Raw genomic sequence first — 13,977 nt, forward strand, 5'->3', positions numbered from 1 at the left:
GTAATGTGATTTAAACAGAAAAACGATTTCATTTGGGGCTTTATCTTTGGGGACAACAACATATTTGTAATGGAGGTAGGACAAGTGCCTCGCAACATTTGGGTCTGGGTATTGATAGGCCAAATCAGTTCCCTAATTCTGATTTGTATCAACAACCTCACAACCTTAATCCATTCGGCAAACGTATCTACTACGCGTTTTTTCTTGCTTTTAACCCATTGCCTGGCATAATCCTTTACTGAATTCATTAGAATTTTGAAGTTGTGTTTCCAATTGATGGATTTATGATATTTCTGACCTTTGGATAACACATTTCGCAGAGAAGTGGTATTGACAATGTTGAGGTCATCGGTAATAACTTGGCCAGCCGCTTTATTTATAAATGGAGAACAAGCGAAGGTGTCATCAGGAGGTTTAGACTTAGTCGTCAATATTGTGATTATGCAACACGTGTTTGTAATTGAAAATGTTAGTTGTATATTGTTTTTGTAAATTTTAATTGTATATTGGTTTATCGATAGTGTCAATTTGACTTTCTACCAAGAACGCATATGATGTAAACGCTTTCCTTTGTATTCGTAGATTGTGCAAATGTTTTCTTCCAATTTCATTTCATGTTGAATGTCATACCATGCAATCCAACAGAATCTATAAAACGTGTTGTGTGTATTATATGCTTAAAATATGTCCTTCATGGAGTTACGAAACACAAATATTAATCTGACGTGAGCTGATTTAAAATATTTCGAAAATAATTTAAACGATTTAGATTTTTCTTGTTTTTTTAAGATCACGTTCTTTTTCTTCTTCATTTGTTTCATATTTTTTTTTGTATCCAAAGCTTACATTATTGTTTAAAAAATAATACAATATATTGAGCAAAAATCAGATCACTTGTGTGTTATACACTGATATGGCATCAATGTGCGTTCATACAATACAATGAGGTATGTTTTAACTTCCCATGTACACACATGTTAAAGGAAAACTGCAAGAAATATTTAACTTTTATTTGTTTAATGTAATCATTTTTTTATTCTTTAACACTTTTCGTTGTCATTTATTCTAAACAAAGATGAGTCCAAAGATGTCCAAAATGATAAAACTAGATATCGCAAATCCACAATGATCAATCTGGTTATCGCAAGTCCAAAATGATAAATCTGATTATCGCAAGTCCAAAATGATAAATCTGAGTATTGCAAGTCCAAAATGATAAATCCAGTTATCGCAAGTCCAAAATGATAAATCCGGTTATCGCAAATCCAAAATGATAAATCCGGTTATCGCAAGTCCAAAATGATAAAATTCGCAGGTCCATATCAAGTCGTAAAACAGAAACAAGCCAAGCAAGTCTTTGATGATGTTAACAGACACTTGTGAAACGTAGAAGTATGTTGCTATAGTTTATAACGTCGTTCTCCCACCAGACGACTGTTGGTTAATTGATGAAATTTAACGTCCCCCATCAGCACCATGATCCATAATGGTTTATAATTATCTAAAAAAGAAAAGAGACAGTTGTAAAACAGATACTTATTAGGGTTGATTTACAAAATCAAGTTAAATTAAGATTTATTTAAATAAAACTGAATAAAAACAAGTCGATATTTCGTTCATATAAAACACTCATATCACGACTGAAAAGTACAACAATAAAAACACCGAGGAAAATTCGAAACAGAAATTCCCAAAGAAAATGGCAAATCAAAAGTTAAAACATATCAAACGTATAGATAACAACTGTCATATTCCTGATTTGATAAGACATTAAGTGGAGGCTTAAACCTGTATTGTTTTGCTAGACAAACCGCTCACTTATATGACAGTCGCAATAAAGTCATTATCTAACTTTAAACAAAAATTGAGAGGAACACATTTTCAACGAATTACTGTTGGACAAAAAAAAATGAAAATCAAAGTTATTGTTGATATTGTCCGCCTAGAACGCTTTTATTCTGAGGAGTTATGATTTTGATAGGAAATTTATTTGCAGAGATTCGCACTTTGTAGAGAGTAGCGAAAATAAAATTGTTACTAATTAGAATATCGGATATCTTGACATGCATAGGTGTTTAACTGCAGTGCATCAAAGACATGGACAACTCAAAATAATATATCAATGACTAAGTATTATGATTGCATCATTGTCTGATCGCAATGTTCCTATTTTAAAGGGATGCAGTTACACTAAAAAATATGGTTGAATACACGATCACTTACCTCTAATATTTTCATCTTCTTATTTTCATAAATCAAACATCCTGTCAGAAAAGTGAAATCTACGTTAGACGTAAATGGACATGTTTTTATATGACGTACTTATTTCGTTTTGAAATTTATCCCGTGATTGACGTACCAAGTTAGGAATATAGCAGTTGTTATAAAAAAAAAGTGCGTTTTTCTGTACATAATGTATGTTGGCGTTTGTTTTTCTCTTATAGTTGCTGTGCTTTTCCCGGTTTTGGTTTGTGACCCGGCTTGTTTCCGTTTTACCCATGTTAAAATGAGCATAGAGCATGGAATAATATAATTATTTTGATTGTAATTATTAAATTATGTGTGCTTCGAGTTTGATCTAAAATACACATTTGAAAGGCAGCCACTTTGATTTGATGAAGCCAAAGCGTTATTGAAAATCAACCGTTTCACGAAAGAAAATAGCAAATTTATTGAATAAAGAAAATTAAAAATGACTTAGTGTAATTTTCTAGTAAACAGCACCAAAACAAATGTCCATTTTTATCTCCAGTGACGTTGAAACTTAGTTGTGACGTCAATAAATAAAGACAACAGTAGTATTCCGCTGTTCAATATGCATAACTCGATTAAGCACAAACAAATCCGTTAGGAATATAGCAGTTGTTATAAAAAAAAAAGTGCGTTTTTCTGTACATAATGTATGTTGGCGTTTGTTTTTCTCTTATAGTTGCTGTGCTTTTCCCGGTTTTGGTTTGTGACCCGGATTTTTTTGTGCTTAATCGAGTTATGCATATTGAACAGCGGAATACTACTGTTGTCTTTATTTATTGACGTCACAACTAAGTTTCAACGTCACTGGAGATAAAAATGGACATTTGTTTTGGTGCTGTTTATTAGAAAATTACACTAAGTCATTCTTATTTTTTTTTCAATAAATTTGCTATTTTCTTTCGTGAAACGGTTGATTTTCAATAACGCTTTGGCTTCATCAAATCAAAGTGGCTGCCTTTCAAATGTGTATTTTAGATCAAACTCGAAGCACACATAATTTAATAATTACAATCAAAATAATTATATTATTCCATGCTCTATGCTCATTTTAACATGGGTAACAGGGTTTCTGCCTGGGGTCAACATTACGCATTTTGCGATGAAATCAAAATAGTGGCGCTTATAATTCATTCTTGACGAAAGCAATATGACGGTTTGTCTTCGTCACACTTTTTTATATTTTTAAGTTTCTCAGTATTTCTCCCTAATAAAACGACTCTGATTTTCACCTTAAACTCGTCACTCATTACGATTTTGACAGAAACCATAAATAATCTGCTGATTGCATTGTTGTGGCTACTCACAAAGGATTTATTAGCACATGTATTTGAAGCCAAGTTTAAGGTCTAAACCTTAACATTTAATGAATGACTGGAAAAGAAAACTTGTTTAGATGAAAAACTTTCAAAAGTCTTCGACTTTTATCTATGTCCTTCCACTGGATAGACATTATTCGATACATTGAATGAGATTTAATCTCGTGCGCCCAGAAGTTAAATATGATCATTTCGTGATTTAGATAGCAATTTTTTAGTACATTTAAAAAATACTGAAAATCAGAAATGGTCGTTTTTACTGAATGTAGATTGTTTGATAGCTACGTTGATCTATAATAAAGAGACACCAATGTTAAAAACTGACTTTTATTGTAAGAAAGATAACAAATAAAAAAAAATAGTTTGTGATAGATTGCGAAAAAAAACCAAGAAAAAGTGTTGAAAAACAAGAAAATTAACCTAGGTGGAATCCTCATGGGTAGACTTTATTTTATACAACATTTTACACTTAGACATATACAATGCCCACCCATGTTAAAAGGAGCATAAATCAAGGCAAAAGACAAACTGTATATGGAGATTTGGATACATCTGTGGAAGTGATTCAGCTGGAAGCTGTCTCATTGATGTTTACCGCGCTTTGCATACGATTTTTTGTTGGTATGATTTCTAACAATTCCAGTACATTGCCAGGCAAAATCACAGTTATTCTCGATCCATTCAGTTGATTTATGAAGTCATGATTGTGAAAAAAAAATATAGACACAAATATGCATTCATGCTGAATCGAATAAAAAATATAATACACCATTCTATTTTTTTTGTAAAGAGTCGTTAAATCGTTTCATTTTATTTCTCAAGTTAATCGTTAATAAACTTTTCAAAAAAAAATTCACGGTTGGTAAGTTTTATTATAGTATAGATTCTTTCATATAATGAGTTGACGATTGTGTATAAATATGCATAAATTGATCGATTGAATTTCAAATTTAATGTCTCAATCATTTATTAATCGTCCTACACACAGCCCCATAGAGATACTTTTAAACGTAATATGACTTTTATAGATATTGACTCAAGCTGCACAAATGAATAATATTTTAATCAGGCGATAGATCAAAACCTTCAATGACTGTGTTAAAATTAGAATAATACAATGGATTTATAAACAATGTATCTCTTTTATTGGGACAGACGCTTCGCCTAATTTACAGCTTTGTTTAGGAAGAAACCAGTCCCGTGCATTCCCTACTTGACATAATTGATCCACAGTTCGATTTATTGTGCTAAGTTCATAGAAGCGACAATTTTGGAAATGTTCTCCAATATTAAGACGCTACCTTCTAAAAAGATATGTACTTAATTTCTTTTTCCATTATTGAATCAATTCGGGTATTACTAGAATAAACTTTCGATTAAACAATTAATATTTGAACACTGGTGTACTCATTGGATGCATGTTGATAACATTTCTTTAAAGGTTTGTTTTCTTTAACACGTGTAAATAAAGGGGGTGTTGTTTTTTATTTCCACTAAGGTCTGCCGTTCCGAGATCATTAAACATTATTATCAAAAATCAATTTAAAATGGTCATGGTTCAAATCTACCGTGAGGGTGATAAAACAATGGTATGAGTTATTAAAAAAGATACTAGTTAGGTCGAATGAACTGACTATAAACATACAGCTATTTACAAAACACAGAAGGTCATGAATGAACTTTTACACAATTCGGTGGTATGAAACGAATGCCAGTTTATATTTAATGTGTATATGTATAACCCATCGTGTCGGTAAACCCATGATGAAATAAAGTTCTTCAAATGAAACCTAATTGAATACATAGAAACATGTTGGTTGAAACAATAATTTCAATCCAGATGAAATATAATTTTTTACTCTTTGCAAAACATCGCGCTTGTAAAAATTTTAATATTGTAACAACCAGAATATGTATTAACACTTCACTAAACACGTGTTGTCAAGAGGCATCTACCGAATACCTCTCATATACATGTTATGTTCGTGTTGCTTAGTCTTTAGTTTTCTATGTTGTGTCATCTGTACTATTATTTGTCTGTTTGTCTTTTTGTTTTTGGTCATGGCGTTGTCAGTTTGTTTTCGATCTATGAGTTTGCTTGTCCCTCTGGTATCTTTTGTCCCTCTTTTATGAATAAAATATAGAATCGATGACTATCAAAATGCGACTTTTGTCCTGTTGTTTTCCTAAACGGAAGAGGTCACCTAGGATCCGATTTATAGATAGACATTGTCATATCAACACAATAGCTGCTTACGCACACGATACAAATATATATTTTGAAACGTATCAGTATTATTGTTATGGAGTAACATGAAAGTATATCTGGGAGTGATGAACGCAATATACACATATTACACTTAAAATATAAGAAAACCGAAAATTAACAATTGATTTTGTTTAAGATCAAAATCAGAAATAAAGAAATACATATGAAGAATGTATATTTTTAAACATTTAACATTAAACTTTTTTGTTAATCATTTTTAAAAAGTAAATGAAAACGTAATATTAATGATTTACATTTAACACATACCTTCTACAAAAAAGTGTAAAACAGCCAAGCCGTAATAAAAGTCGGAAATAGGTAGCGATATGATCGAATGCGTTTTGTTTTATACACAAAAGTCATGTGATCACCATTATATATAAGTATCGATCGTATTTCCTAATGTTGGAACAGGTGCAAAACAGCTTTTGTGAACTGTACTGTAATTGTTATTTTCTGTCAACAGTACATTACGTTTATTACTTATAATATGTAGTGAGATTTTTTTAAAGAGATGAGCAAAGTAACAGTCATATATTATAATATATTATGACAAAACTTTTCGACATTTTCTGTCCCCAGTGTTCTTCAACTTCGTAAGTTATGCAAAGTGTGTTAACTTTTTTTAGCTGGAACGCCACTGATGAGTAAAGCAATTTTTAGTCCTGGTTTTATCCTTTTTTCCTTCACATTGATTGAGTTTTTCATTACATAAACAGATATCAAATAATATTTACATCAATCGAAAATGGTTTAACAATAAAATTGAGAATGGAAATGGGGAATGGGCCAAAGAGACAACAAACCGACCATAGAACAGATAAAAGCCGAAGTCCACCAATTGGTCTTTAATCAGAGAGAAAATCCCGCACCCGGAGGCGTGTTTTAGCTGACCCCTAAACAAAAATGTATACTAGTTAAGTGATTATGGACGTCATACTAAACTCCGAAATATATATAAATGAAACTAAAATTAAAAATCATACAAGACTAACAAAGGCCAGAGGCTCCTGACTTGGGACAGGCGCAAAAAAGGGTCGGGGTTAAACATGTTTTTTGAGATCTCAAATCTCCCCTATACCTCTAGCCAATGTAGAAAAACAAAAACACACAACAATACGCACAGTAAAACTCAGTTTAAAAGAAGTCCGAGTCCGATGTCAGAATAGATAACAATAGAAACTAAACAAAATGACAATGATACATAAATTAACAAGGGACTACTAGCAGTTACTGACATGCCAGCTCCAGACCTCAATTAAACTGATTGAAAGATTATGTCTTCATCATATGAAAATCAAGCATAATCCCTCCGGTTAGGGGTTTAGGATTATACCATCATAAAATATATGAGAAGAACATAACCCGTATCATACCAAAAGCTGGTTTTAGAATAAATGTGTTCATTTCCGATGCAAAGACCCTATAAGTGAATCAGTTTTAAAGCCAAAATATGCAATCTTTAATGACCTAACAACAGTATCGTAACTATATCCCTTCCCAATAAGTCTGTTTAAAGGTTTGATTAGCTTTTGAGGTGAATGTCGACAGTTTTGTGCCTTGTAAAGAATATTACCATAAAACAATTGGATGTGAAATACCTAAACGTATAAGAAAAAAGTAAAATCACAAAAATACTGAACTCCGAGGAAAATTCAAAACGGAAAGTCCCTAATCAAATAGCAAAATTAAATGATAAAACACATCAAACGAATGGAAAAAAACTGTCATATTCCTGACTTGGTACAGGCATTTTCAAATGTACAAAATGGTGGATTGAACCTGGTTTTATGGCGCTAAACCTCTCACTTGTATGACAGTCGCATCAAATTCCATTATATTTACAACGATGCGTGAACAAAACAGACATAATAGGTAACATTGTCATAATATGGGTACAGCAGTCATCACTGTGTCACAATCTCAAAACAAACAAATATTTAACAAATAAGCACAAAAAGTATCTATCAAATTTAACAACCATTGCTTACTTATATATGTATTTTATATCAACCCATAAAGGATTGAAATATTTGAAGTTCTGTGACTGCATTCACATCAATTCTTGCTGTATAGAGTCGAGTGTTTGACGTCAGAAAATGTAAACGTCAAACAGGAAGAAATATAAAATAATTTTGTCGTTCAAAGTATTTTCAAAATTATAATTTCACATGGGGAATGGTGGTATACAGGGTTGAAAAAGCAAAAGTTTTTGTTAGAACTAATTTGAGAAAAAGACCGAGATTTCAAATTATCAAGAAATTCTTTAGAATTTTTTAGAATCCACATATGGTTAATACCACTACGCGAGTAAAATAATTTTGTCGTTCAAAGTATTTTCAAAATTATAATAGAACAATAACATAATGGCAGGATCTTTAAAAGTACAGAGCCACGTCATATGTACCAAAGAAACACAAAAAGTCACACGTACAAAACACATCAGCAAAAATGAAAGATAATACAAACACATTGACGGGATGCAGTTGAGAGTATGCAAATATAAATTATTGTCAATTCGTTATAAAAAGACCTTACCTGTAACGGTAAATTGCTGGTGAAAACAGTATAACTGTAAGGTAGCTCAATGACGTGTAAGTTATACAGAAAGATTTTCTATCGACATCTTTTATACGTCGGTTTAATCAATATATTAATATGGAAATCTTCTATCTTTTGTTTTGATTTGTAACATATGCAGTTACTTTAACCTACAGCTATTGATTTGATTTTCAGTAACATTATGTAAAACACAAATCAATCAATTCAATTCAATTTTGAATGTTTATGCCAATAATGTTTTTGGTGTGGTTTTACATGATTTTGGAAGAAGGGAGGATACAAAAAGTGATGATCGTTATCCATTTTACTTCGACAATCTGTGTAAAAAGAAAATAATACCGTGTCTTCTTTAAATTTCCAATTTCTAAATGTTTAAACTTTAGATAACAAAAATATTTTATATCTTTTTAAGATTGTTTTTTTCAAATATAATTGGTTGTTTTATGAGCTAACAAGCTTAATACAATAAACATCATTTTAAACATTTTAATTTTTTAAGCGCATGTGAACAGGCCCAAATCTTGCTTTTGATAATTATAGTTGGTAAGTGATTTGTTTAAGAGCATCGCAGATTTCGTAGTAAAACATATATGGCATTGTCTGCTTGTAGTTGTATGGTATGTATGTATGGTAAGTATGACTATAGTGACTAATATTATATGAAGCAATAACACATTCTATATTATTATCAAATATTTAAAAATCATGAAATCATTTTATTTTTTTAATTTGATATGTTGCAAATAAGAGGGGTCACACTTTTTATTATAAACTGATAATGTTTCATTAAAAAGCTATCAAATTAATAATCATAAATTAAACCTTTCTATCAAAAGACATCATGACATACACTGTTACTATGATACAAATGTTTCAAGAAATACATAACACAAATTCTGTCTTAAAGGGCTTTACCATGTTCAAAATGCAATTATGTAATCGATTCTATTTTTGGAATTTTAAAAAACACGGCCAATAAAAGTAAATGGAATTTTTTAGTTAAATTTAGAAATGAATAATATTACCTAGACAGAACGGTGTACACAAGTTCATATTTTACCTGCAATCATCTGATCAATGAATATTTAACCGCATTTCTTTGATCCATTTAAAGCTATACAAATAATATTTTTAATAAAATTTGTGGTTTACAAAATGCACTCTAAAAATTACCTTGAATTTAAATATAGCAGGAATAAAAACCCTGTCTTAAGAAGACAGCACGTTATTAGCATTTGTACTTTTCTCACAATAGAATGTCCTTGGTTGAGATCATTATTACAACTATAATTACGTTCTGTCAAACATATAGGATAATCTGTTTATCGCTACACGTAATGCAAATACAAGAAAATGCAGGGTATATTTCAATGTACCAGGAATCAATGAACAAAAGTTTCAAAGTCAATTGAGGTCAAACTAAATATACCATCATCAAGTAAATTTTCAAAAACACAAACCTTACAAGATTAAATCATGTTGTTGTCCATTCGTTTGATGTGTTTTGTCATTTGATTTTGCCATTTGATTAGGGACTTTCCGATTGAATTTTCCTGGTAGTTCAGTATTTTTGTGATTTTACTTTTTTCAATATTGATTTTGCAATGTATGTAATAGTTGTTTCGTATTCAGTCAGAGGTCAACGATTCTTCAACAAAAGAAAGCAATTGAAGTGGCATCTGCTTCATTTGATATCATGACACTTTTTAAGAACCGGTCGCATCAATGTAAACAAATCGACATGTAGAGAATTATACCACACATATCATAGTCCTGGTCCTGCTTTTTCATGCATTACAATTAACATTTTGTGTTACATAGTATAATAAGTTATCGAAAGATGAATGTCATGGTAAAAAGAAATTAAAAGATTAAAAAGAAATCTATTTGTTTTTATATATTTGTCCATTTTTCTATTTTATAGCTTAATACTATTTTTACAGCAAGACTATATTTTCATTTGAACAATTATCATAAATTCGGAATTTTCGATAAATTAATGAAAACAAAAGAGGGGCGAAAGATACCAGAGGGGCAGTCAAACTCATAGATGGAAAATAAAATGACAACGCCATGGATCAAAAGGAAAAGATAAACAGACAAATAATCGTACACAAGACACAACATAGACAACTAAAAATAAGCAACACGACCGCTACCAAAAACTAGGGGTGATCTCAGGTGCTCCGGTAGAAAATGGTGAATTAAACCTGCGTTTAAAGCTAGCTAAACCTCTCATTTGTATGACAGTCGCATCAAATTCCATTATCTTGACAACGATGTGTGAACAAAACAAACAGACATAATAGGTAAACATGTGAAAAATATGGGTACAACAGCAACACGAACCCCACAAAACAATTAAGGTGATCTGAGGTGCTCCGGAAGGGTAAGCAGATCCTGCTCCACATGTGGCACCCGTCGTGTTGCTAATGTTATTACAAACTTGCTAAATAGGCTGATTAGGTAGATCACATTCATCAAAAAGGAAAGGGGATTGTAATTACGACATAAGGAACATATCCGACTTCATCTGTGAAACAGTTATTCCATAACGGTCAACCACCTCGTTATTGCATCCGTAAAATTTACGAAGGAATGATTAAAAAAAATAGCAAACTTTGTTATTTCTTAAAATAAATTCTAACCGTTTAACTGTAAAAACTAGCGAAGCCAGTAGTCATTTCTTATATAAATAAGTAAAACTAAGTTGCTAAAGCTTTATACAACCACAATATGCTTAACAGGTATCAGAATATTCTTGTCAAAATGTTTCTGTATGAAGGATAAGAGGTTATAAGTCTTTTATATGGATTTGTTTTTGGCATTTTATTGGAGTTGATAACATCGTTATGTCGAGTTGTTTTTATATATACAAAATTAACGTCTATAAATCATGTTTGTCTATTTATATTTCATGTATTTATATTGTTTGTTTATATTAGATAAAATAACCTTCACCAGATTTCGGAGGTCATTTCGATTGATAATAAGAAAGTACCCAAGCTAAAGAAAGTACAAAAAAAACACGACTTGTTATTGATTTTACTTTTAAACATTTATACGGTTAGGTTTATTGAAATTTATATACTCGAATATTTGGGTCAAATCGCTAAACATGAATTTGACATCTAATGCCACTTTAAAAGTTCATAAATATATAATGATTTTCATATAAACTATTTCAAAAGAAGTTATATTTCACGTGAAAACAAATTACAGTTTGTATGTGCTTCGAGCGGTTACGAATTTGGAAAAAGCATATTGTTAAGTTTTTAAATGAGAGGGAGGGAGGGGGAAATTTTGAGAATTAAACCATTTTATACCTTGAACCATTTTTTTTTTCAAGGTAATAAACATCAGAAGGAAGAAGGCTTGTAAATCTAAAAGGGGCTCATAGATATAACATCTTCCCTAAGCTAAAGAGAATCCAAGAAAGCATTTTCATTTTATTTGTTATAGGATACATTTGTTTAATCAACAAGGTGTACAATTTCTTTAACTGTCAATGAATACTAACCAAGCAATGTTAAATAATTCCCTACATCTTGCTAAAATATAAAAAAAATATCGTAAATTATTCACAACTGATATCATTACAAATTCTTTTTTTTTAATTCATTTAAGGATAGAAAACGAATAGGAGAGTACACAGCATAATACGTGTGTAAAGGTTTCGTCAATTAATTCAAAAAGGCATTGAATTGAAAAGTGCGCTGTATTTTTTTGAAATGATAGATGCCCATTTGTCATCATAAAATTGACCCAAAAAGTAGTGTGTCACCCTTACTTTTTGACACTTATTCTAATAATCTAAATTGAATTGTTTAAAAAAAAGTATTTGTGCTCTCGTGGTAGCGTGTTCGCCCACAGTGTGAGTGATCGTGGGATCACACTCCGGTCGGTTTAAACCAAAGGCTTTGAAATTGGTAAATGTTGCTTCTCAGTGAAACTAATGACTACTCGTTAAATAAAGGCAATAAACACTGGTTTGCACGGATTCGGAATAATATGATATGTTTCTCTATAAAACTTATTAAAACGGGGATTGCCTTTCAAACAAAAGTTGTGATTTTTATATCTTAGTTGAAAAATAGTTTTCCACGAGCAGATATCCTTGCACCAGTCTCTTAAAATCTAAGGGTTCATGCTTTTGTGTTTAATTTATATTACAACTACATAACTGTACCCTTTAACCCCGAAAAATAGCATTTGTAGTTTTGGGTCAAGGGAACATAACGTAGCACTTTCGTGTAAGTGATCAGAAATTTACGTTTAAAAATAACTTTTAAAAGTTTAAGTTTAAAAGTAGTTAATGGAGTTTATGGCTAAATATAATTAATGGAAATTACGATTGATAGAATTAATAGTTCAAGGTCTGTGTTTTGTACATGTTAAAATTAAACAGTTATCACAATGTCTTTAAACTGTGCATATTTAAAACAAAATTAGTTCTTATTCACACGTGTAAATATCAAACTACTAGTATGTAGAATATAATTTGGTAGTTAACATATCAAAGTGATTGTTATATAACATAAGATCATGATATATTGTATACACATTTTTTAGCAGTTACTGGACAGTTACAGACACTTTTTTTTAAAACCACTAAATGCAAAATTTCAAATTAGAATTGTTGTACATTGTTCACGAAATACCCTTTCACGAAAAGCATCAGATCATGGTTATACCGCTGTTCAATAGTCATAATTCGATTCTGCAAAAACAAATCCGGGTAACAAACTTAAACCTGGGGAAACACTTCACTTATAAGAAAAAAACAAGTGAACAATATATTATAGAAAATTAATTATATTTCGTGCTCCAATTCGAAGTCTCAAGATCATAAAGCTGTTAATCATGTTAATGTATTGTTTTCTTTTTTACTTCTCACAGTTTATACGGATGGCAAAGAACCAGTACTTTGACCAGCATACTTCTCAACAAGGGATATAATTCGTAATTTTAAATCCGATTCAGACTTCCGGAGGTTTCATAACCTATTGTAAATAAAGAAATAATATGGTTGCATCAATGTGTAAGCACGCTATAATCCCTATGAAGAAGTACAATTCAAACACCCGAACACTCACCTTTGACTTCGATAAAACATTTCTCTGCCTTTTTTTTCAATCATAATCGCAGTCAAATAATTATTGACAATAGTTTATTGTAAAAGTTTTGCCTTTCTTTGTTACATTTAAAACTGTCCCTAAGAGTTATTATTTCTGTGTTATATGTTACCTTCTTGTGTTTGAAAACGGCAGTCTAAAGTTTGAAAAAATTATAATGTTTAAATATATTATTAAGGGGACCGTTTCTGATAGAAAAGTATTTATTGTTTTTATATTGCTTGATTAAGATCGGTCTACTTTTCAGTCAACTGCCTATTGCTGCAGACTGTTTGTGGAGCTTTAGAAATATTCATTGCTTTATGTGATTCCGTTTGCTGCCGTCTCATCGATTCAGACTATTTCCTTTTGTTATATGTCCGTGTTCGTAAATGGGTGTCAGTAAAACCCTTTACAAGATTCCAACATGTAAAGAACCCGAAGTGTGATAAGCTGAATAAAT

General features: G+C 31.0%; 1 long non-coding RNA gene across 2 annotated transcripts; it reads right to left on the reverse strand.

Annotated features, from left to right (window-relative positions):
• Positions 1-995: 995 nt before the first annotated feature.
• On the reverse strand, positions 996-13,534 carry LOC127732889 (uncharacterized). 2 transcript variants are annotated; one of them, XR_007996487.1, is made up of 3 exons: positions 13,497-13,534; positions 2,224-2,264; positions 996-1,501 (listed from the first exon to the last, which is right to left on the reverse strand). It is a non-coding gene; the product is annotated as an uncharacterized LOC127732889 (long non-coding RNA). The 2 variants fall into 2 exon arrangements; XR_007996486.1 differs by lacking the exon at positions 13,497-13,534 and adding an exon at positions 6,106-6,194.
• Positions 13,535-13,977: the final 443 nt, after the last annotated feature.

Source organism: Mytilus californianus, unplaced genomic scaffold, assembly GCF_021869535.1.
Source record: "Mytilus californianus isolate M0D057914Y unplaced genomic scaffold, xbMytCali1.0.p SCAF_29, whole genome shotgun sequence".
Lineage (NCBI taxonomy): Eukaryota > Metazoa > Mollusca > Bivalvia > Mytilida > Mytilidae > Mytilus > Mytilus californianus.